The 22,191-nt window shown below is 37.6% G+C and overlaps 1 pseudogene; it reads right to left on the bottom strand.

Annotated features, from left to right (window-relative positions):
- Positions 1-22,191, bottom strand: part of LOC104211529 (very-long-chain aldehyde decarbonylase CER1-like) — a 143,138-nt pseudogene that overhangs the window by 22,134 nt on the left and 98,813 nt on the right.

Here is a 22,191-nt window from a genome sequence, read left to right as displayed (position 1 = left end):
CCTGAAAAACAGACCAACGAGGGCTGCTACAAGTGTGGGAAGACTGATCGCCACATCAAAAACTGTCCTCAGTGAGAAATTGAATGGAAGAAGAAAAGAGCTGAATGAAGAAACAGGAAGAAGGAACAGATTCATCCCAAGAAGAACAAATGATCAACAAAGGCCATGGTTGCTGCCGGGGGAGAAAGCTCAGATGAGGATTCAGAGGATGACAATGGAGATGAACAAGCACTTATGGCAATTGGAGAATCCGATGAGGAATCTGAGGTAAGTATAATTCATCTCAAAGACAAGATTAAGTTTTTTGTCTAAACAAAGGCTATCTGAGTTAATTCTAGATTTCATTGATGAATTCGAGGTCATAAACAATGAAAAGGAACATCTATCTAAGGAATGTGTAATCTTGAAATCTAAGTGCAAAAATCTAAAACTTAGGGCTAGTGAAAGTGAAAGTAAAAATACTGAGTTAAAGAATCAGGTTCTTGAACTTGACACCCTTTTCCTAGAGCTTAGATATGAAAATCTAAAACTGAAATTAGGAACAGGTAAAAGGAAAGTTGATCATACATAACTCACTTTAGAAGAAAACCTAGGAAAAATAAAAGATGAGTTGTACAAAAGAGATGAGCATATAAGAGTTCTAAAATAGGTTCTAAGCAAGTTCAAAAACGAGTTAGACAGAACCTGTAAATGGAACAGGTCCTCTGATGCACTTTCATGGCTACAAGAACACCACAGTAGCAATAAGAGAGGACTTGGCTACGGGATCCCTGCACCTAAGTGGGATCCCAAAAGCAAGTACCTTATACTTCTTGAGAACAAAATCTACACACATTGTGGTAAGACTGGTCACTACAAAAGTGAATGTAATGCAAAAGAAAAGACTAGTCAAAAGAATAAAATATTTGTTCAAGGGAAAGTAGACTGCCAAGATGGGCCAAAAAGAATTTGATTCACCCTTTTGCCTATAGAAAGGGACCCAAACTAGTTTGGGTTCCTAAGACTTACCCCTGATTTCCTTTTGCAGGTCCAAGTGAAGGGGAACAACCAAATATGGTACATGGATAGTGGCTGCTCAAAGCACATGACAAGAAGCATGAACCAGTTCCTTTTACTTGAGGACCTCAAAGGAGGTAATGTCTCCTTTGGAAATGGAAAGAAAGGTGAGATCATTGGGGTTAGAAAGGTAGGTAAGACAGGCTCTCACTCTATTGAAAATGTCTACTTGATAGATGGCTTGAAATACAGTCTAATCATTGTATCACAACTGTGTGATAGAGATAACTTGGTAGCATTCATCTCTACCAGATGTTTTATGATAAATCTTACCACTGACAAGATTGTTTTGCAGGGAAAAAGAGTAAACAATATTTACATTGTAGATCTGTCTACAGTCTCAGAAAATGAACTCACTTGCTTAAGTATGTTGGACAATGATCCCCTCTTGTGGCACAAGTGACTTGTACATGCAAGTCTAAGTCAACTCAACAAATTAGTCTCCAAATACCTGGTGATATGACTGTCTAACATCAAGTTCAAGGAAGATAAAGTTTGTGAGGCTTGTGCAAGGAGAAGCAGGTAAGATCCTCCTTTAAATGCAAGAAAGTGATAAGCACCACAAGATCGATGTAACTGGTCTATATGGATCTTTGTGGTCCAATGAGAACATTAAGTAGAAGTGGTAAAAGATATGTGATGGTGATTGTTGATGGTTACTCTAGGTTTACCTGGACATTGTTTTGACATCTAAAGATGAAGCATTTGACTTGTTCACTTCTTTTGTTAGAAAAACGGAGAAACAACTAGGTAATCAACTTGCATCAATTAGGTCTGATCATGGAACTAAATTTGAAAATGCTAAATTTGCTGAATTTTGTGACGCGCATGGTATAAATCATAATTTTTCTGCTCCTAGGACTCTACAACAAAATTGAGTAGTTGAAAGAAAGAATAGGACACTTGAAGATATGGCTAGGACTATGCTTCTTTCTAGTAAACTGGCTCATAGCTTCTGGCTAGAAGCTGTAAATACTGCATGCTATATCATCAATAGGTGCATGACTAGACCTCTTATAGAGAAGACTCCCTATGAGTTACTTAAAGGGAGAAAACCAAATATATCCCATCTTAGGGCATTTGGATGCAAGTGCTTTGTGCACAACAATGGTAGAGACTCCCTAGGTAAGTTTGATCCCAAAAGTGATAAGGGAGTATTCTTGAGATATTCTTCACATAGTAAAGCTTACAAGATATACAATAAAAGAACTATGTGTGTAGAAGAAAGTGTACATATGGTTTTTGATGAAACTAACATTCTTTCTGAGAGACAGGAACATGAAGATGAAGCAATTGGGCTGGTAAGAAATTTAAATGAAATCATACCTTATGCTGAAGCTGCACCAGAAGAAAGAACATGCGATGGAATAGGTTCTTCTACTCAGGGCAACCTGATAGGGGGAACTGAACAAAGAGGAACTGAATCTCATACCTCGATGGAACCTGCCCATGAACATGTTCCTCAGCAACAAAACATTGGAGAAACATCAAGAGGAAGCCAGTTGGTTATAAAACCTTACAAGTACCAAAGTTCTCATCCCATTAAGAACTTAATTACTGATCCAACCTTTGAAATTAAAACCAGATCTTCATTAAAGAATCTTTGTGCTTTTGATGCTTTCTTATCTCTTATTTAACCTAAAAATGTTGTTGAGTCTTTGTAGGATACAGACTGGGTAAATGCAATGCAAGATGAACTCAACCAATTTGAAAGGAGTCAAGTTTGGCATCTGGTTCCATGAACCAAGGACAGATTAGTAATTGGCACAAATAGGTCTTCAGAAACAAACTTGATGAAGATGGAAAAGTTACAAGGAACAAGGCAAGATTGGTGGTTCAAGGATATAGCCAAGAGGAGGGTATAGACTATGATGAGACCTTTGCTCTAATTGCAAGGTTGGAAGCAATAAGACTCCTCATAAACTTTGCTACTTACATAGAATTCACTCTTCACCAGATGGACGTCAAGAGTGCCTTCCTCAATGGCTACTTGAAAGAAGAAGTGTTTGTCAAGCAACCTCTAGTGTTTGAAAGCAAGGAGAGTCATGATCATGTGTACAAACTTGACAAGGCACTCTGTGGGCTCAAGCAAGCTCCTAGAGCATGGTATGAAAGATTATCAAAATTTCTGCTTTAGCATGACTACAAGAGAGGTAAAATCGATAACACTCTATTCTTAAAGGAAAAAGGTAAAGATCTTCTAGTAGTACAGATATATGTTGATGACATAATCTTTGGAGCAACTACTGATAAACTAAGGAATTTGCTAAACTAATGGGGAGTGAATTTGAAATGAGTATGATGGGTGAGCTTAATTTCTTTTTAGGCTTACAAATTAAACAAAACTCAAATGGAACTTTGATCCATCAGCAGAAATATGTGAAAGAGTTACTTAAAAGGTTTAAAATGGAAGAATCAAAGGTAATCGATACTTCTATTGCAACAGCCACAAAATTGGATATAAATGAACCTGGTTCATCTGTTGATCAGAAGTTGTATAGGGGAATGATTGATTCACTTTTGTATCTTACTGCTAGCAGACTTGACATTGTTTTCTGTGTAGATCTTTGTGCTTGATTTCAGGCAAATCCAAAGGAGTCCCACTTGACTGTTGTCAAGAGAATATTGAGATACTTAAAAGGCACCACTGACCTTTGCATTTGGTATCCAAAAGGTAGTAATTTTAACTTAGTGAGATATGTTGACACTGATTATGCAGGTTTCCTTGTGGATAGGAAGAACACCTCAGGTATGACACACTTTCTTGGTTCATGTCTTATGTCATGGTCTACCAAAAAGCAAAATTCAGTGGCCTTATCTACTGCTGAAACTGAGTATGTTGTTGCTGCTTTATGTTGTGCCCAATTGATGTGGATCAAAGAGCAATTATTGGACTTTGGAATTGATGTTGGTTGTATCCCTATTTTTGTGATAACACTAGTGCAATAAGTATAACAAAGAATCCGGTCCATCATAAGAAAACTAAGCACATAGATGTTAGACATCATTTTTTGAGGGACAACTATGAGAAATGCTTGATTACTATGGAATTTTGTGCTGCTAACAAGCAAATTGCTGACATCTCCACAAAAGCCTAAAGTAGAGATCACTTTAAGAGGAACAGGTTGGAATTAGGGATGATTAAGATCACCTAAAAAAGGCCAGTTCAAGGTTAAACAGGAAAAAATGAAAATATTTTTTTTGGTTAGAAAGTCTGTAAATTGTACATAAGTAGATTAAATCTTGCTCAGTCTCATACTTTCAATAATATACTCTTGTTCCATGTGTTAAAATGACTCATTAATCTCTAGTGATATTTCCTCTATTTTTGCAAATTTAGGCTTACACAAGAGAATTATCAGTGAAGAACCCGGTTTATCAAGATAGCACGGTATGCTTTTTACACTCTGCATATTTTGAAATAATAATATTTGAATCATGAGCAGAGTCCTACCTAAGCTATTTCTTTTTTGAAATTATCCAATAAGTGAACCAGTTCCATTCAAAGACTCCCACCCAAATTAAATCACCTAGTTTCTAGGGAAGTCTCAACCTTCTATTCAAAACTGAAATTTCAGTTTGATTAGACTTATAATTGACTGCTAAACCTGTCGTTACTCATTAATTACCCCTTCCTTTAAATCATTCATCATCACCCCTCACATTCTTTCATAATTCCCAAAACTGCCGAAATTTTTCTCTTCTCTCTTCTTCCAAAATTCAACCTACCCATCTCCTTCCTTACAGAATCAAAAAAAATGACTAACCCTGATGATAACCCTGGTACACCCCCACCATGTTACTAATCTTCTACTATCCTTCAACCCAGGAGACGACGAGTAAAAATGCTTGCTCGAAAAACCGTGGCTACAGGTGCGCTTTCAAGGAAATTAAACGCGCAGTTACAGGCAAGTCAAGACCAAGAACCCCAAAATTCTGATGACTCTTTCGAGGCTATGACTGAGGGGGAAGAAACTGGGTCTTTCGACTCTAAGAAGGTAACATCGGTTCCAAACCCTTCTACTAAGGTCATCTCTGATTTGGCTAAAAATTTAGAAAATAGATTTATATTAGTTGGGTCTGTGGTGGATGTGGAAATGCCTGAGTCCAGAAGGAGAGGGGGTAAAAATAAAAGAGAAAAAGAAAAGGAGAGTGAGGGTGTGCGAAGTGATGAGAGGGGAAAAGGGAAAGAAGTGGCTGATTCTTCACCCACTTCTGAAACTGGTCGATTGGCTATCTGTTGAGCAAAGTCAGAAAAGGTGGAGGAAAGTGGCAAGAAAATAAGGGGAAATGAATCAGGAGAAGCCACTGAAGGGCTGGTTAATCTTGGAAAGCATACAGATGAACCTAGTTCATCCGTTGGAGAAACCCTAGCAGATTTTTTGAAAAAGGTAGGTGACAGTTATAACCCTAAGGAAAGGAGAACTCCTACAACAAAGACCCCTAGCACAACAAGAGCTAACAAGAAAAGGAAGGATGCTCTTTCTGACCCTATTGAAATTCCTCCCACAAGAGGAAGAGACACAAGAAGCACGTTGAAGCAGAATGAGGAAGAGATGCAAAAAACATTAACAGAAAGTAAAAAGAAACTGATGGATAAAGGGAATAAGCAAGTGGGAGAGCCTTTTGAGGCTGTTGTTGTGGATGAGATGGACCTGGTCCATCAAGATGAAGATGACAATGCTGAAGTGGAGGTTCAGGCTCCAAATCTCAAGAAAGCCAAGACTTCCACTAAGAAGTCTACTTCTAAGTCTGCTAAACCATCCTCCATGGCAAAGAGGACCACGTCTGCTGTGAAACCCAAACAAGTACAAATTTTTGAAGAAGAGGAATGGAGTGGAGAAGAGGATGATGAACCAGACTGTGAAGTGGACAAGATGGCCAAGTTTGGAAAAAGAACTATTCTGAAGGTCAGACTCCTCAAGGATTTGGAGGAGGAAGGGATGGTGCTGCTGTTGGAAAAATTAGAAGTGCAAGGCTGGAAGGACATAGTCCTTCAGATGGATGGCAGGTTGGCTAGGGATGAAATAGTTGAGTTTATGGCGAATGTTGTGGTGAAGGATGGAAGGGTTACCAGCTTTGTGAAAGGGGTACAAATCTCTTTTGATATGAAGGAGTTGGGTGAAATTCTAGGTGTATCTGCTGAGGGGTACAACGACTACAAAAAGCTTAAGTGGCCAAGCCTAGAAAATCTTCCTACTGCCCTTGAAATCATTAGAAAATTCAGTGATCATAAGGAGAAAACTCAACCCAAGGCTGTGTACAAGAGTGCAATGACACCATATCACAAGGTGTTATTTGAATTTGTCATCAAATGTGTTCTTCCAAGGAAGGAAAGGAGGCACATTGCCAACTTCATGGACTTGGTACCGATGCAGTGTTTGGATGGTGGGACACATATTAACTGGTCTGGTTTCGTAATCCAGCTTCTTGACAGGGTTGTCAATGGAACTAAGTTTCATTCCATTCTCTATGGCTTCATTCTCACAGCTGTGCTAGCACATTTTAAGGTGCCTCTGAAAAAATGAGAAGTGGCTACAAGCAAAGATTACTTTAGGGCAAAACTCTGATTGCTTGTGACTATGAGGTCCTTGTCACTCCTGATGAACCTGGTTCATCCAAGAAGGCACCAGTTAATAGTAAGGTCAGATCCTTGGCGCAGGAGAGTAAGGCAAAGGAGGATGAGATAACAAGGCTGAATATACGATTGGCTGAGGTAGAATCTGAGAGAGATGCTCTCAGAACTAAACTTGCAAAGGAAAAGGAGAAGAATGATGGAATTCTTCAAGACATGCTGAAACTTCTCTAAGCCAATAACGCAACACCTAGCTCTTCCAAGCCTTAACTTCCTAGCCTGGTGTAGTTCCTTCAGTGACCCAGTTCAGGATATTTTTCTATTTGCTCATGTTTTCAGTATTTTTATTTCCTTTTATGCTTTGTGGAAGAATCATATCACCTATCAATGAAATCAATAAAATCTGCTGGTTTTTGCTCTAACTATCTGTTTATATTTCTTTGATAGTTGAAATTCTTAGCTTGATCAATGATGATTAATCCATGATTGCATTTGGGATAGCCTCAGTGGCCATGAGTAAGTTTTAAAATCTGGGTATTGCACAATTTTTATGCAACTTTTCGATGATGCCAAATGTGGGAAAATAGGTTGTGCTTTAAACAAGAAAAGAAATGTTTAGCTTTGAACAATGATGTTTATAACCTAATGAACCTGGTCCTTCATGATAAGTGATAAAAAGGAAAATATTTTCTAACATTGTGTTGATGTCGAGTTAAGTTGAAGTAGAGCCTAAGCTTATGTAAAGCATAGAGTTCGTCATCATCAAAAGGGGGAATTTGTTGGCCCAAGTGAAAGTTAGTTTTGAAGATTGACAAAGAAAGCTCAGGCATGAACCAGGTCCATTACTCAGGTGCCTAAAGACGGGCAGATTCAAGCATGTGGGATGCACGTGAAGAAGGTAAACTTAACTTGGTATATTTGATATATCTCCTGATCGAAAATGTTGCATAATTGATAAGGATAAGGACTCCTTACTCAAATAGAACATTATCCAAGATAGGGAAGGAGTTAGAAGTTGACTCTTCCACCAAGGAAGAGTAGCATTAGAACTCCAGTTATTTCTTCATCTACTAAATCTATATATTGTAGGATGTTCTCATTTTACATGTATGCACAAACGCAGAAGTTAAATAGGAATTGAGAGCATAATAGCAAGGCATTTTGCAAGCAGTTCGTGTGTGAGATTCAAGTGTGCAAACCTGAAGCTACATGAACCAGATAGAAGAACCAGTTCCAAGTGTTTGTCTTTTATTCTAGTTCAGATGTAGTAGGTGTTTTCATATTGTACCTCTCAGCTTTATCTAGAGGCAATTGTAATAGGTATTTAGAGTATTCAAGTTAGAGTTAATTTGAAGTTATCGCAACAGTTAGAGGATGTTTGCTACAACGGGATTAGAGTTAGTCCTAGGTTTACAAAAGAGTTTTTGTAAATACAGTTGGCTTAGTGATTTAGTGGAGAGTTTGAAAAAATCCTACTGGAAATTAGGTCGTAGATTTTTCACCTTTTGAGCTAGGTGTTTTCAACGTAAAATACTTGTGTTCTTTACTTTCCGCATTTACTATTTCTGTAATAGTAGGTTAAGGAACACTTAGAAGAACCAGGTCCTTCCATAATCAGTTTAAGCGAAAAATTAGACACCACAAAAATCACCTCCCCCATCTTGTGTGGTATTGAAGTATAAAACATCACTAAAGATATTGCATAACCGTCTCTAACCTCACAAGAGTCTACATTTTCAAGATGTTTTGGAGTAATAATAGCTGGGGTGGTGAAATAGAAGCAATCCTTGCGAGCTTTCCTTGGTGGGAATTGTGAAAAAGGAATGAATAATGTTCCTTTTGGTGCTTTCAATTGTTCATCTTCACTCAATCCATCCCCTACTAGCCATATCTGCAGCATAATCAAGAACCTCTTTTGATTGTTACGAATTATCAAGATTCAGGACAATATACTTTTGGATTTATATTGGTTTATACCTTTGAAACATTATAAGATTTCGACAGGACCAACTTAGTTGCAGCCTCAGGGGTTAGCTTTGTGTTAAGTCTCTTGTACTCTTCTTCGTCTAACGCGACAACTTATATACAAAAGTTACATTCAAAACGAGAGAAGGGAAAACGAATATTGTTGAGTAGATTAATAATCAAATATACCTGAATTCCTCCTTGGCAGGCTAAGGCAATAGAGTAAGCAACTTTGGATAAATGGCCTCGAAGGACAAATTGGGAAGTTCCTTTAGGAATTGAATTTACGACCACAGCAGAAGCTAGGCTACTTCCATCAACCACCTTCACTTTCAGCCGAGGATTTCTCCTTATGTAAAGTTCACCATCCGCTTCTCTTCCTAGAAAGTTACATTTGCATGAAAGCGTAAGCATCAGCTGCTCATTTTGGTTCAGCCTACAGCCCTTGATATCGAGTGAGGGGTGAATTTTCTTTAAATCTTTTTACACGTTAAGGATGACTAAATCTTTTTAGACATACTTTGACTTGCCTGATTTAAGAATCCAAGGCTCAAAACTTTTATGCCTTTCTGATCTGCTTCCATGATTGCTTCCTCGATCAAATTGTTAATAGTCTCTCTTTGCCATTTCATAAAGTACTGCAACAAAATCAAGAATCAGGATAAATAATTGCCGGATCCAAAATATGAAAACAATCTAGAATAATATTTCTTTACTTGTATGCGATACTTTGGGATAGCCCAAGTTTGTAACTTGAGATTCTTGAACAAAATTTCTCTCGACAATAAATGTGTGCCCATAAATCCAAGTAATCATTATAGACCATAGTGTGATTGGCCACATTAACCAGAAATACCACTTAGAGGTGTGAGGCTTCGAGGCCAATGACACAAACCCTAGTCGAAGATGGTAGATGGATTCAGGGGTTACGTTGTTATATGTGTTAGGTGCACCACGTCAGGCAATTCAGCTTCCCTTTCAAGTAACTTTTCATACAATGTATCTGAGTACTTGTGTTGTACCATACAGATAGTCATACATTGGCATGAAAAGAGAATAATTTGTCTTGAATTGAGTGTGATGTAATGAGTGATACTGTAGATGCCATCAACAGAATTGATTTTAGTGGCGAAACAACAAACAAAATTTTCTCAAATACAAAACTTCAGTGATCACTAACGTGCCCAATAATTTATAGGAATTTTACATTGCTTATTACAAAATGTCATAGTTATAATTAACTTATAAATGACTTGATTGTGCCAAATATATTGCATAGAATTAAAATCATTGAAATATAGGGCGAAGAAAACTCACGAGGGCGTATACATCAAGTACTTGAGAAAGGGAAATACAGAGAACATCCACTTAGGAAAGAGCTCAAAGTTGCAATGACCCATGTTGTTCATGAAATCAATATAGGTGACATAAGCACCAACTGCAGCTATAGAGACAGTCCCAGTGAATACAGTTGCGAGCAATGGTATGGCAAAGAGCGTGAAATATGATAAGTGCTCAGCAAATGGATGAATTACAGCTGCCAAATTAAATACAATAAGTACGTTGTAAGTCCTCATCACAAATATAGAAAAATGATAAAAAACGTTTTTGAGAGGACAACTTACAAGTGATGGGCTCAGTAACAATGGAGGAGTGATGATGGGAATGATAAGCCAGTCCTGTAGCGAGATAGAGATATCCATATCTGGTTTTGAATCACTCTCGATAGTAGGAGTGGGAGTATAATTATGTATACAACGTCCCTCTGGCTTTCATCTTTGCTCGTAAAGTATGTGTATATGCTATGACCCACAAATGGTGCATAAACCAAGTACTTCATCCCAGACATTTACATTGTAAAAAGTCAGCAGAATCCTAGATATAATAACTTCATACTTTAAGGGGGAAAAAAAGATTCATGACAAAGAAGTAGCGTTGCATGAAGCTAATTAGTTACATAAACCTTTAAAAGAAAAAGATACAAAAGGTAATGAGTTGCCAATACTATGAGAGAATTCCAAAAGACCGCAATTATTCCGTAGAACTTCTTAAAACACTAACTACGTACTTACTCTTATTAAAAGAAAGGCATATTTTCCTGGAACATGTCACATTTATTAAATCTGTAGGGGGAAAATTAAGCTCAAAAGAATTCCTTTTCTCTCTTTAGTTTCTCTTTTGGCCAACCGTACATCTCCCTAGCTCCATATTAGTAATACTCCATTTTTCCAAAGAAAGAAGGAAAAGAACATGAAAAACGAAACAAAGACATAGGTTGGACTGCAAAAGTCAGAGCAATACCGTAGAAGAAAGAAGATAAACAAATTGTTAAGATACATCAAGAAAGCCACATGCTCTCGAATATAAAAAATAAAATAAAAAAAGGGCAGCTCGGTGCACTAAGCTCCCGCTATGAAGGTCCGGACCACAAGGGTCTATCGTACGCAATCTTACCTGACCTCCTGATGTTTTGACTGCAAAAGAAACGTGGAAAATAGTTGGGGAATCCAAGAAATAGTACCTTGAAATTTCCAAGAAATGTCCATGGCCATTCAGTAAGAATGCCTGGTTTAGAAGCCATGGTTTTGTACAGCTTCTTCCTCGCAAAATAAAGTCTTTGTAGTTTTGTTCTTCCTCTGTCTTCTCTTAAAAGCCTTTGCTTCTATAGAGAACTCTATTACATCTAATAACCGTCCAATTAATGGCCTTTCGTGCAAAAGTCCCCCACCCCCACCCCCAAGGAGCACAAGCACATGTTGACAAGGAGTTCATCACTTGAACTTGACGACACTCCATAGGCTAAGGCACATGTGCAGCCAAATAGATTCGCATGGAACAATTGGTCTAGAGACAGAGGCGGACCCAGGATTTAAGTACAACGGTGACATCACTGTATGTTAATTACTAACGATAAAATTCGATGTGAAACTCTTTTAAAACTTAATGATTATGATGACTTATCATCCAAATATAAACAAAATAAAGTCAAAATGGGTGCTATAAAAAAGGAAGGTATTTGATTAAGCATGTCTCACACTTTAAAATTTCTAGTTTTAATTAAAGAAGGGGTTAGTGATCAAAAGGACGTTCAAACTTTAAATTATCAAAAACTTACTAAAGAAATCAATATTAAGGGCATGTTAATAATCAATTTGAGGGTTTTAATTTTAAGGGAGGAATTTGAAAAAGAAAAATTAATTAAGTAGACTATTATGTGTTAGAGCTAAACTATAATTAAATTCCAAAAAAATATAAAAGTATAAAATAAAGTAATTTGCTAACTATAAATTACCTTGTATTCAAAGAATTAAAATATAAAATAGAAGAAAAAGTAAGAACTAAAATAGAGAGGAGGAGAAAAGCGGAAGCTGGTTTCGATCACGCGTCCATCAAGCTAAGCAGGGAACTTTAGCGCGGAACACCACTTCTCCCGTACAACATTTTATATTTGGGGGCACAAGTAAATTATTTAAGGGGTCCCATATATATGTATAGATATATATACGGAATTTTTGCCGAGGCTAGCGGGATCCCGTGACCCCTTAACCCACAAGGTGGGTCCGCCTCTGTCTAGAGATAAGTATACACGTTTGTTCTACTAATGACAGTGTGATACTTATTTTTCTCTTTCAACTTGCATTTCCTTTTTTTTTTTTTTGGAATCTCTACATCATTAACTGGTTATACACATATTATATAGTGTAAGTTATACATATATTATGTAATACTTATTCCTCGCAAATTGAAGTACTTGTAGTTTTGGCCACCTTGTTCTTCCTCTGTCGTCTTCTCTTAAAGATCTCTCTCCTTATATAGAAGTTAGAACTGTATTATAGAGGCTTATTTAATATCCGTCCAATTAATGACCTCTCCTGCAAAGTCTACTCAGGATCAGTAAGCACATGAATGTATGATATAACTAGACGGTTTCATATGACACTTTGCTTAAAAAAAAAAAAAGTAAGTACAATACTATACGTGTGTGTTTATATTAAAAACGGAATATTTTGTGTGTATATAATGCATTCCATAAGCTAACCTTGCAGTATTTTAGCCCAGTTATAAATTTGCAAATGTGTAGCCAAATATCAATAAGCTTAGATCCGAATTTCTTTTTCGTTTATTTTATTCTCTATATATTCATGCGGTGAAATATCCGTGAGTTTCCATTCTCCTTTTTCCTCAAGTTTATACGTATCTATCACAGCTACAAAAACGCAAAAACAGACGCGAGAAACCTAAAATTTCATCTCTTTTAATGTTATGCTTGTTAAATTTCGAATACAATTTTGCGCGAAATTTGGAGTGGGTATTGTTTGAACTTATTAGAAATAGTCTAAGTAGGCTGTATACAAAGTTTGAAGTCAATTGATGGAGATTTGGTCTAGTTTTATACAAGAATTATAAGTGAAAATCGTACAAAAAGTTCGTGAGAGATGCTTATACACTTTTATTCAAAAAGGTACAATTATATATATATATAATTATAAAAAAAGTGTATGGAGATGTATAAGTACAGTAGTGAAAATGTTCATGACCTGTCTGGAGGTCAATTCAAGCGAGAAGGCTATTTTGGAATATCGGCCTAACTCCGTAAAGGTAAGTATCTTGCCTAACCTTGAGTAGAGGAATTACCCATTAGGCATTGAGTATTATGTGCCATTTGTGAAATGTGAAAAGCCGTGTACACGAGATGACGAGCACGTGCTCAGGCTTATATGTGAAAAACTTATTGGTTTAAAGTTTTAAGCATTTTTGCATATTAAACTGAATAATTGTGGACATTTATATAATCCTCTATTTGCTATGCCTCAAATCCTTATTTGTCGAATTTGTTTTTATATGATAAATTGGTATGTTTGCTACTTGAATTTTTATGTGAATTCTCTGTATTTGTTGATTCGATATTCCCCGAAAATAACTATGTTATGGATTTTACAATCTTCAAATAATTAAGTAAATAAGTTTAAAAAGAGGCATTATATATTTATCAGATATTTGGATTAAAGAAGGCATTGTCCTATACTGAGTTACTTTTCTATCCTTGTTGTTATTTTTGAGGTTTTATATACGTTGTGTGGAGCCTTGGGCTAATTGTTGTGGAATTAATTGATTTTGACGTATCTTTGGAATTGGTTGTGGCCTATGGGCAATTTGTGACATGTTGTAATATTTGAGCACTTGATGTGCAATTTGTGACATGTTGTAATATTTGAGCACTTGATGTGCAATTTGTAATGTGTTGTGATATTTGAGTGCTTGAGGTGCAAGTTGTATTATGCTGTGATATTTACATTTGGGACTACGAAGTGGTACCTTGGGAGCTCCCCCTTTCTTGCATATTTACTTTTGAGACTACGAGGCGGTACCTCGGAGCTCCCCCTATCTTGCATATTTACTTTTGGAACTACGAGGCGGTACCTCGGGAGCTCTCCTGTCTTGCATATTTACTTTTGGGACTACTAGGCGGTACCTCGGGAGCTCTCCTGTCGTGCATTTACTTTTGGGACTACGAGGCGGTACCTCGGTAGCTCCCCTATTGTTTACTACAGCTGTATTGTGTTGGCTTTTCGTACGACACTCTGAGAATTTGTAGTTTTGGTTTGTACTTGTTTTCAATGAATGAGTTGTTTTAAATAAAAGAAATTACTATTATGTTTTAATTTAATAAGTTTTACATCCAAATTAGTAGCTTATCGGATGTTTTATTTTAATAGAAATGTCATTTTCTTCACTCAAACTATTTCAAAAATAAATTCATTTCTTTGTTGATTTCTTACTTGATTTAAAAATTGTAACCTTACTTTATTGAAAATAAATTGATCGTGCGGATTTTATATATTGATATTTTTGGCACGTGAGTTGTCCGTGCGATTATGATAGAAATATGGGCACGAGGTGTCGTAAAAATATGAAAGTGGGTTGAGACCCGTATTTTTACAATTATGAAATGAGGTGTTATCAGGTGACTTTTATTTGAAAGAATTATATTCAAAAATATCATTTGAAAGAATTATAGTGAAGGATATTTATTAGAAAGAATTATATTCGAAAAATATTTATTTGAAGGGAGCATATTCGAAATATATATTCATTTGAAAGGATTATATTCTAAAGATTTTTATTTGAAAAACTTATATTTGAAAGTTTTATACTTGAAGTACTTACATTTGAAAGACGTATATTTGAGGGACTTGACTAATTGGTTGTATTTGTGTTCCTTATTCGTTTGGAAATATTTATGGTGTTCTTGTTGCCTTGTCGTTTATATCACTGCTATTAACTTCCCATTATTTTTATGCTATATTGCACATGTTATTAGACTAGTGAGTGTCTTGACTGTACCTCGTCACTTCTCCACCGAGTTTAGTCTTGATACTTACTGGGTACCAATTGTGGTGTACTCATACTATACTTCTGCACATTTTTGTGCAGAGTCAGGTATTGGAGATATCAGACTCGGACAGAGTTAGAGTGTGGTCGCAAGGACTTAAGGTAGAGCTGCTTGGTCGTCGCAGTCACTTGGAGTCTTTCCATTTTATTATACTGTCAACTTTTATTCGAACAGTATTGTATATTCGATCCTTGAGATCAGTACATGTTTTCGATTAGAGTTCTTGACTCAGTATTACCAGTCTTTTGAGGTTGTATCACTATTTCCGTTGTTGGTTTTGACACTTCTATTAAATTCTATATAAAAAAAAGGCATGAATTGTTATTATGACCGGCTTACTTAGTCTTAGAGACTAAGTGCCATCACGATGCATATGGTTGGATTTTGAGTCGTGAAAAGTTGGTATCAGAGCTCTAGGTTCATAAGTTCTACGAGTCACGAACGAGCTTAGTAGAGTCTTGCGGATCGGTACAAAGATATCTGTACTTATCTTCGAGAGGCTGCAGAACTAGTAGGAAAAATTTTCACTTCTTTCATTCCTTATCGTGCGATATTTATTTAGCTTGAAGCATATATCTTATGTTCTTTTGCATCCACTCGTATATGAAATTGCGCACTTGGTATCAACTATGCGCCAATGGTTCGTGATACTATTGAGGGGATATAAGGGAGACATGGTTACTCAACCATTGTTACAACATGTCGTCCATATCGAGGATGCGAAAGTATCAAGAGATCATTCAGTTGTGCACGTGGGGGTGCAATAGGTTCTTACATCAGGTTGATAAATACAAGCTTAAGAATGTTTATTTGGTTGCCTAATCGTCACAATCGTGGTAGGGTCACGACATCTAAAGATAGTTGGTGGTATTAGAGACTATGTAGTTTGTATGGGATTTGCATTTAGTGAAGGGTTCATACTAGCAGTCAAGGCACTGGAGGAAGCAATTTTGACTGTCACAAGGATGACATGCGCCTAATAAATGGCTTGATATGTCTTATGACTAGTGTCGTACGAGCAGGAAAAGGTAAGTATTGTGGATCATCGGACTGTGTCCTATGGTTTCGCGCCAAGTAAGGGGAGTCCACTATTAACGATCAGATTGCGGGGTCATGTATTATATCAATTTTGTCCTGCGATGTATATATGTGGTATTGAAAGGTTTATCTGAAACTTGTATATGATTAAGAACGGATATTTTTATGGGATGATGCTGGGACTTGCGGTATTCCCGTGTCCTTAATAATTCTACATTTCAGTAGCAGTATGGTCATGGAAATAATTTTAGAATACTTGGGGTGCTCCAGTAAATTCTTTTAATGCACCACCGGCATGGGGTTCCTATAATGGTTATTCCATCTATCCAGCACAAACTCAGTATGAGCAGCCGAACCTACAGAGGGGTTGTTATTAGTATGGTAATATTAGGCACATCATGAGAGATTGTCTCAAACTTGAGAGAGGCAAATTTCATCAGAATACCTAGGCTACAGGCTCTATTCCAGTTACTACCTCACATGCACAGTCAGTTATGGGTGGAGGACAGGCGGGTAGAGGGTGCCCTAGAGGGGGGAGGCCCGACCCGTTGATATAATTGATATGGTATGCCTAAGGTCGCTACACCAGATGGTGTCGTTCCAGGTATGATTTTTATTCTTAATAAAGGAGCACTATTTTTATTTTGATTCAATTCCGATTATCGAGGCGAGTCCTCCTATTACGCCCCACTTATGGGTGAGCTTCGTAATTATGTGACCCATTTATATATTTATCCCTGTTGGGCAATTTTATGGTATTAGCACATGTCTATCTGTGATGACCCTTTACCGTAGTTCTTCCTTGTTCCGCACTTTCGAGGCCTTGAAAACCTCGGTTTTAGTTGCCTCGATTTGTGTGCGTAGTTCGGGCGCGTAGCCGGAAAGTTTTTATGTTAGAATATGTGAATTTTGTGAAAACTTTGATGAATTTTGATATTAATATGCATAATATTGACTTCAGTCAACATTTTGGGTAAACGAACCCGGACCTGTGATTCGACGGTCCCGGAGGGTCCGTAGAAAAATATGGGACTTGGGAGTGTGCCCGGAAGTAAATTCCGAGGTCCCAAGCCCAAGAAATGAATTTTTGTGTGAAAATGTTTTCTGAAATTAATTAAGGAAAATGAAGAAGAAAATTGATCAGAAATAAAACTGTGGTATCGGGCTCATATTTTGGTTTCGACGCCCGGTACGAGTCTTAAATATGTTTTAAGCACTATCTGTAAAGTTTGGCTAAAAATGGACGTCATATGACGTGTTTTGAACTTAAAATGGGGAATTTGAGTTTTATGAAAGTTGAAAGAAAATCATGTGTGTTGAGGTTTGATTCTATGTATATGATGTTATTTTGGCGATTTGATCGCACAAATGAGACCGTAAGATATTTTTAAGATCATATGTATGTTTGGTTTGGAGCCCCGAGGGTTCGGGTGAGTTTTAAGTGGGGCCTGAGAGGTCTTAGACTTAAAAAAATGCAGGTTCAGGTATTGCAGACCCAGCGCGGCCGTGGCCGTTTTCGCGCGGTTCGCGCTGGCAGCCATGCGGCCGCGGTGCTTTTCTGTTCGATCCGCATGGTGGGGGTTCAGAGGGTCGGTAGCCAGGTCGACCAGCGCGGCCGCGCACCAAATCAGTGCGGTCCGCGCTGGGTGGGTTCAGAGAGCCCACTTCTTCCCTCCCTCGGCGCGGCCGCGGTACATTTCCGCCCGGTCCGCACTGGCAGTCACGCGGTCGCGGTGCATTTCTGTTCGGTCCGCGCCAGCCCCCAGCAAAAATATATATATTTGGGATTTTCAGTCATTTTTCCACTTTTCAAAAGCCTAAAACCTAAGAGGCGATTTTCCAAACAACTTTCTTCTCCAAAACGATTGGTAAGTGATTTCTAACTTAATTTCTTTATTCCTTGACATCTTTTAACATGATTTCAAATTCAAATCAAGATTTTTATGGGGGAAATTGGGTGTTTTGGGTGGAACCTAGGTTTTCTACAAATTGAGAAGTTGGTCCTCAATTTGAGGTCCGATTTCAAAACAAATCATATATTTGGATTCGTGGGAGAATGGGTAACCGGGTTTTGGTCCGAACCTCGAGTTTCGACCATGTGGGTCTGGGGGTATTTTTGACCATTTTGGGAAAAACCTTGTAAAAAAAATTTTCATGCATGGGGAGTGATTCATTTAGTAATTATTAATGTGATTAAGTAACTTATGACTAGATTCGAGAGGATTGGTGGTGGAATCAAGAGGTAAAGCTATACTAGAAGCGTGAGTTGAGTTTGGAGCATTCGAGGTAAGTGTTTGTTCTAACTTTGGCTTGAGGGAATAAGATTAGGATGTTATTTGCTACTTGCTAATGTGGAGTACGGTGTATAGGCATGGTGACGGTTATCTATGCACCGGAGTCTAGCATGACCGTGAGTCTTAATTGCTTTTAATTCGAATAACGTGACATAATCTCCTTGGTTATTTGATGAGTTTCATATAATGTGAATGGTTGAGGTAAAATTGTGATTGGTGTACTTTTGGAGCGTTAGCTCGAATATGAATGTGTTAGTTGAGGAAGAAGGGATTTAAAAAGAGAATGTGTTGTGATTACTCCCTTGCCGGGATGTGTAGGCCGATATATATACTCTCCCTTGTCGGGATATTTTGGGCTGTTAGTTGTACCCTTGCTGGGTTAGAGTGACATGTTGTTGATTTTCCCTAATGGGACTCTCCTTATAAAATCAGATGTTCCGAATGATATTATGGGATCGTGTAGCACGCCGTTCACTTATATATGATATTATGGGATCGTATGGCACGCCGTCCACCTATATATGATGTTATGAGATCGTGTGGCACGCCGTCCACTTATATATGATATTATGGGATCGTGTGGTACGTCGTTCACTTATATATGATATTATGGGATCGTGTGGCACGCCGTCCACTTATATATGATATTATGGGATCATGTGGCACGCCGTTCACTTTTATATGATATTATGGGATCGTGTGGCACGCCGTCCACGTATGATTTTACGAAATGGGAACGAGTGGTATGCCTACCACATGGTAAATGAAAATTGGGATCGTGTAGCACGTCGTCCACTTATATATGATATTATGGGATCGTGTGGCGCGCCGTCCACTGTATATATATATATACATATATATCATGGGAATTGGAGTTTCTTCTGTTTATTTCCGATATTTCATTTTTATCTGTTACTCCCCGATAGCATGTCCCCTCCTAGCTTTACTTTGTATTATCTTGTTATTGTTTTCTTGCACTTGTATATATATCTGTACAGGTTAATTGTGGTAGGTCCTGTCTAGCCTCGTCACTACTTCGCCGGGGTTAGGCCAGGCACTTACCAGCACATGGGATCGGTTGTGCTGATGCTACACTCTGTGCATTTTTGTGCACAGATCAGGGAGCAGCTTACGGGCCACAACAGTAGGACTTCTAGGGGCTATCTTCAGTCCATGGACTCTCGAGGTAGCCTAGCTGGCGTTCGCAGGTCGAAGTCCCTTTCCGTGTTTTTCGTTTGTTCATCTTGTATCAGGCAAACATGATGTATTTCCTTTCAGACATTGTTTGTAGTATTCTGTAGTAGTCCGTGAGCTAGTGACACCAGACCTTGGGTAGTGATGTGTATTAACTCCCGCACTTTTGGTTTTCAGTTGCTTTAGATTTAAAGTCTTCCGCTTAAATTTTGTCTCGTATATTATATTGGTTGAAAGAAAGCAGAAAAGGTGTTTTAAATATTTGGCTTGTATAGCTCCGATAGTAGGCGTCATCACGATACCCGATGGTGGGAAGTCCGGGTCGTGACACTATCATTTTGTTTTGTACACTATTAAGGGCTATGAGTCCAAAAATGACTCTCTATTACTCATTACTATAGTGGGTTTTGATGTGATTTCGAAATAATTAATTTCAATTTTATGAATTATAATCCCTACTGGTATGGGGGTTTATTGTGCATTGTGAATTTTTTTATTGGAATTTATGAAAAGAAGAACAAGAAATGGGAAATTTCAGTGGCACTATGTGAAAAATACTTGTGATTCAAAGTTGAGGACGAGATTCTCGCATTTTTATATGATGTGATATATTTAAAACTAGCTACAAGCCATGGTGGAAGTTATATAAGGACGAGGTCCTTGTGGTGAAAATTTTATGTATTTAAATTCTCCCTCTGTGAAATTAAAATTTGTACTATAGTATTAATAAGGAGTCATGCATGTTAGGCTTATTTGATAAATTCTTATATGTATTTCTGTATATATTTATCCATATTCGTGCTATGAATATTTAGTTTTAGCCTACAAGATGAGTGCTCAGGTGGTGTTAAATGTGACTCGTTAATTCGGGTAAATAATTATGAGGTCTTCATGCCTTGCGTGTTGCTGTCAGTGTTGTGAAAATTCGAAATGAGGTTTTGGTTAATATGAGATTAATTGCATGTGCTATAATTGATTATGAATAGCTATTATGATCAGAGATGTGGTTATGGGCATATGTATGATGTGTGCGAGTGTAAACAAGAAATTGCTACAGCCGGTTGAGATTAACACAATGTGATAATATAAAAATTAGGCCTTTTTGAAATTTATTGGAGTGTAAGAAATTGGGTTTAAAGTTTATAAATGAGGATAAAAGGAATAATCTCAACTGAGATAGTGTTATCGGATCCATGTTAAATTGCAGTGACGTAGAATCACCCACGAGTATGTGTGTAAGAATACACTCAGTAATTTAATGTCCTCAGAATAACTCTTGGCACGTTTGAGGACGAACGTATATTTTAAGAGAGAGAATATATAACAACCCGACTTGTCGTTTTAAGAATTAACGCCTCATTCAGCGACTTAAGGTCCCGAGAAAATCATAATACGTATTATGACTTGCGTCTGCAGTCGATATTGATTTTTGGAAGATTCAGAATTAGATTGAAAGAACAATTCTCATTTTTGAAGCTTAAATGAAAAGAGTTGACCGAATTTTGACTTTTGAGCAAACGACTCCGGAATGGAGTTTTGATGATTCCAATATCTTAGCATGGTGATTTCGGACTTAGGCGTGCGTCCGAAATTAGATTTGGAGGTCCGTATAATAAATTGAAGCATTTTGGCGAAAGTTGAAAAAAGGGAATTCAAAAGTTTGACCGAGAATTGACTTTTTGATATCGGGGTCGGAATACGATTCTGGAAATTGGAACAGGTCTGTTATGTCATTTATGACTTGTGTGCAAAATTTAAGGTCAATCAAACTTGATTTGATAGGTTTCGGCATCGAATGTAGAAGTTGAAATTTCAAGTTTCATTAGGCTTGAATTGGGGTGTGATTCATGTTTTTAGCATTGTTTGATGTGATTTTAGGCCTCGACTAAGTCCGTGATATGTTTTGAGACTTGTTGGTATGTTCGGACGGGGTCCCGAGGGGCTCGGCTGAGTTTCGAGGTGGTTTCAGACCATTTCTATTCCATTTGTAGGTGTTGATTTTTGGATATAGTAGTGTGGTATACGATCTCGTGGAATTAACCGCGATCGCTGTGAGTATGGAAAATATTGGCCAGTGATTCGCGATTGCGGAAGGCCATTCACGATTGCGTAGAGGAAACGTTCTACTGCACTGACCCGACTTTGGAAGCTTATATCTTGTAATCTATAAGAAATTTGGAGATGATCCAAAAATAAAAGTTGTAGAACTTTATGTCTAATTTTCAGAAAAGCAAACTATTTGGCATTTGTAGTTGTGGACAGAATGTTATGTATTTGGAAATCATGAAGAAGAAATTTGTAGTGAACAAGGCTAACTTTGGCAGCTTATATCTCGCAATATATAAGGAACTGGGAGATGAGCAAAGCATGAAAAGTGTTGGCCTTGGTGTCTAGTTTTCAAAAGGTTAACCCATATGGAATTTGGAGTTTTGTATAAAATTTTATGACTATTATACTAGAGGCTATCTGGAAGAACTGGGCACTTATTCTTCACGATCGCGGAGCATTTTTCGCGAGCACAAAGGGAACATTTTGGGCTGAAAAAAGTTGTGTTTCACGATCGCGAAGTATTTTTTGCAATTGTGAAGTGTAAATACATGGCAGTAGCTATATTTCGAGGTTTCGGCTATTTTTAACATATTTGGAACTATTGAGCTCGAATTGAAGCGATTTTT

The sequence above is a fragment of the Nicotiana sylvestris genome, chromosome 1 (genome assembly GCF_000393655.2).
Source record: "Nicotiana sylvestris chromosome 1, ASM39365v2, whole genome shotgun sequence".
NCBI classification, from domain to species: domain Eukaryota; kingdom Viridiplantae; phylum Streptophyta; class Magnoliopsida; order Solanales; family Solanaceae; genus Nicotiana; species Nicotiana sylvestris.
This window is presented reverse-complemented; position numbering and strand designations above follow the sequence as displayed.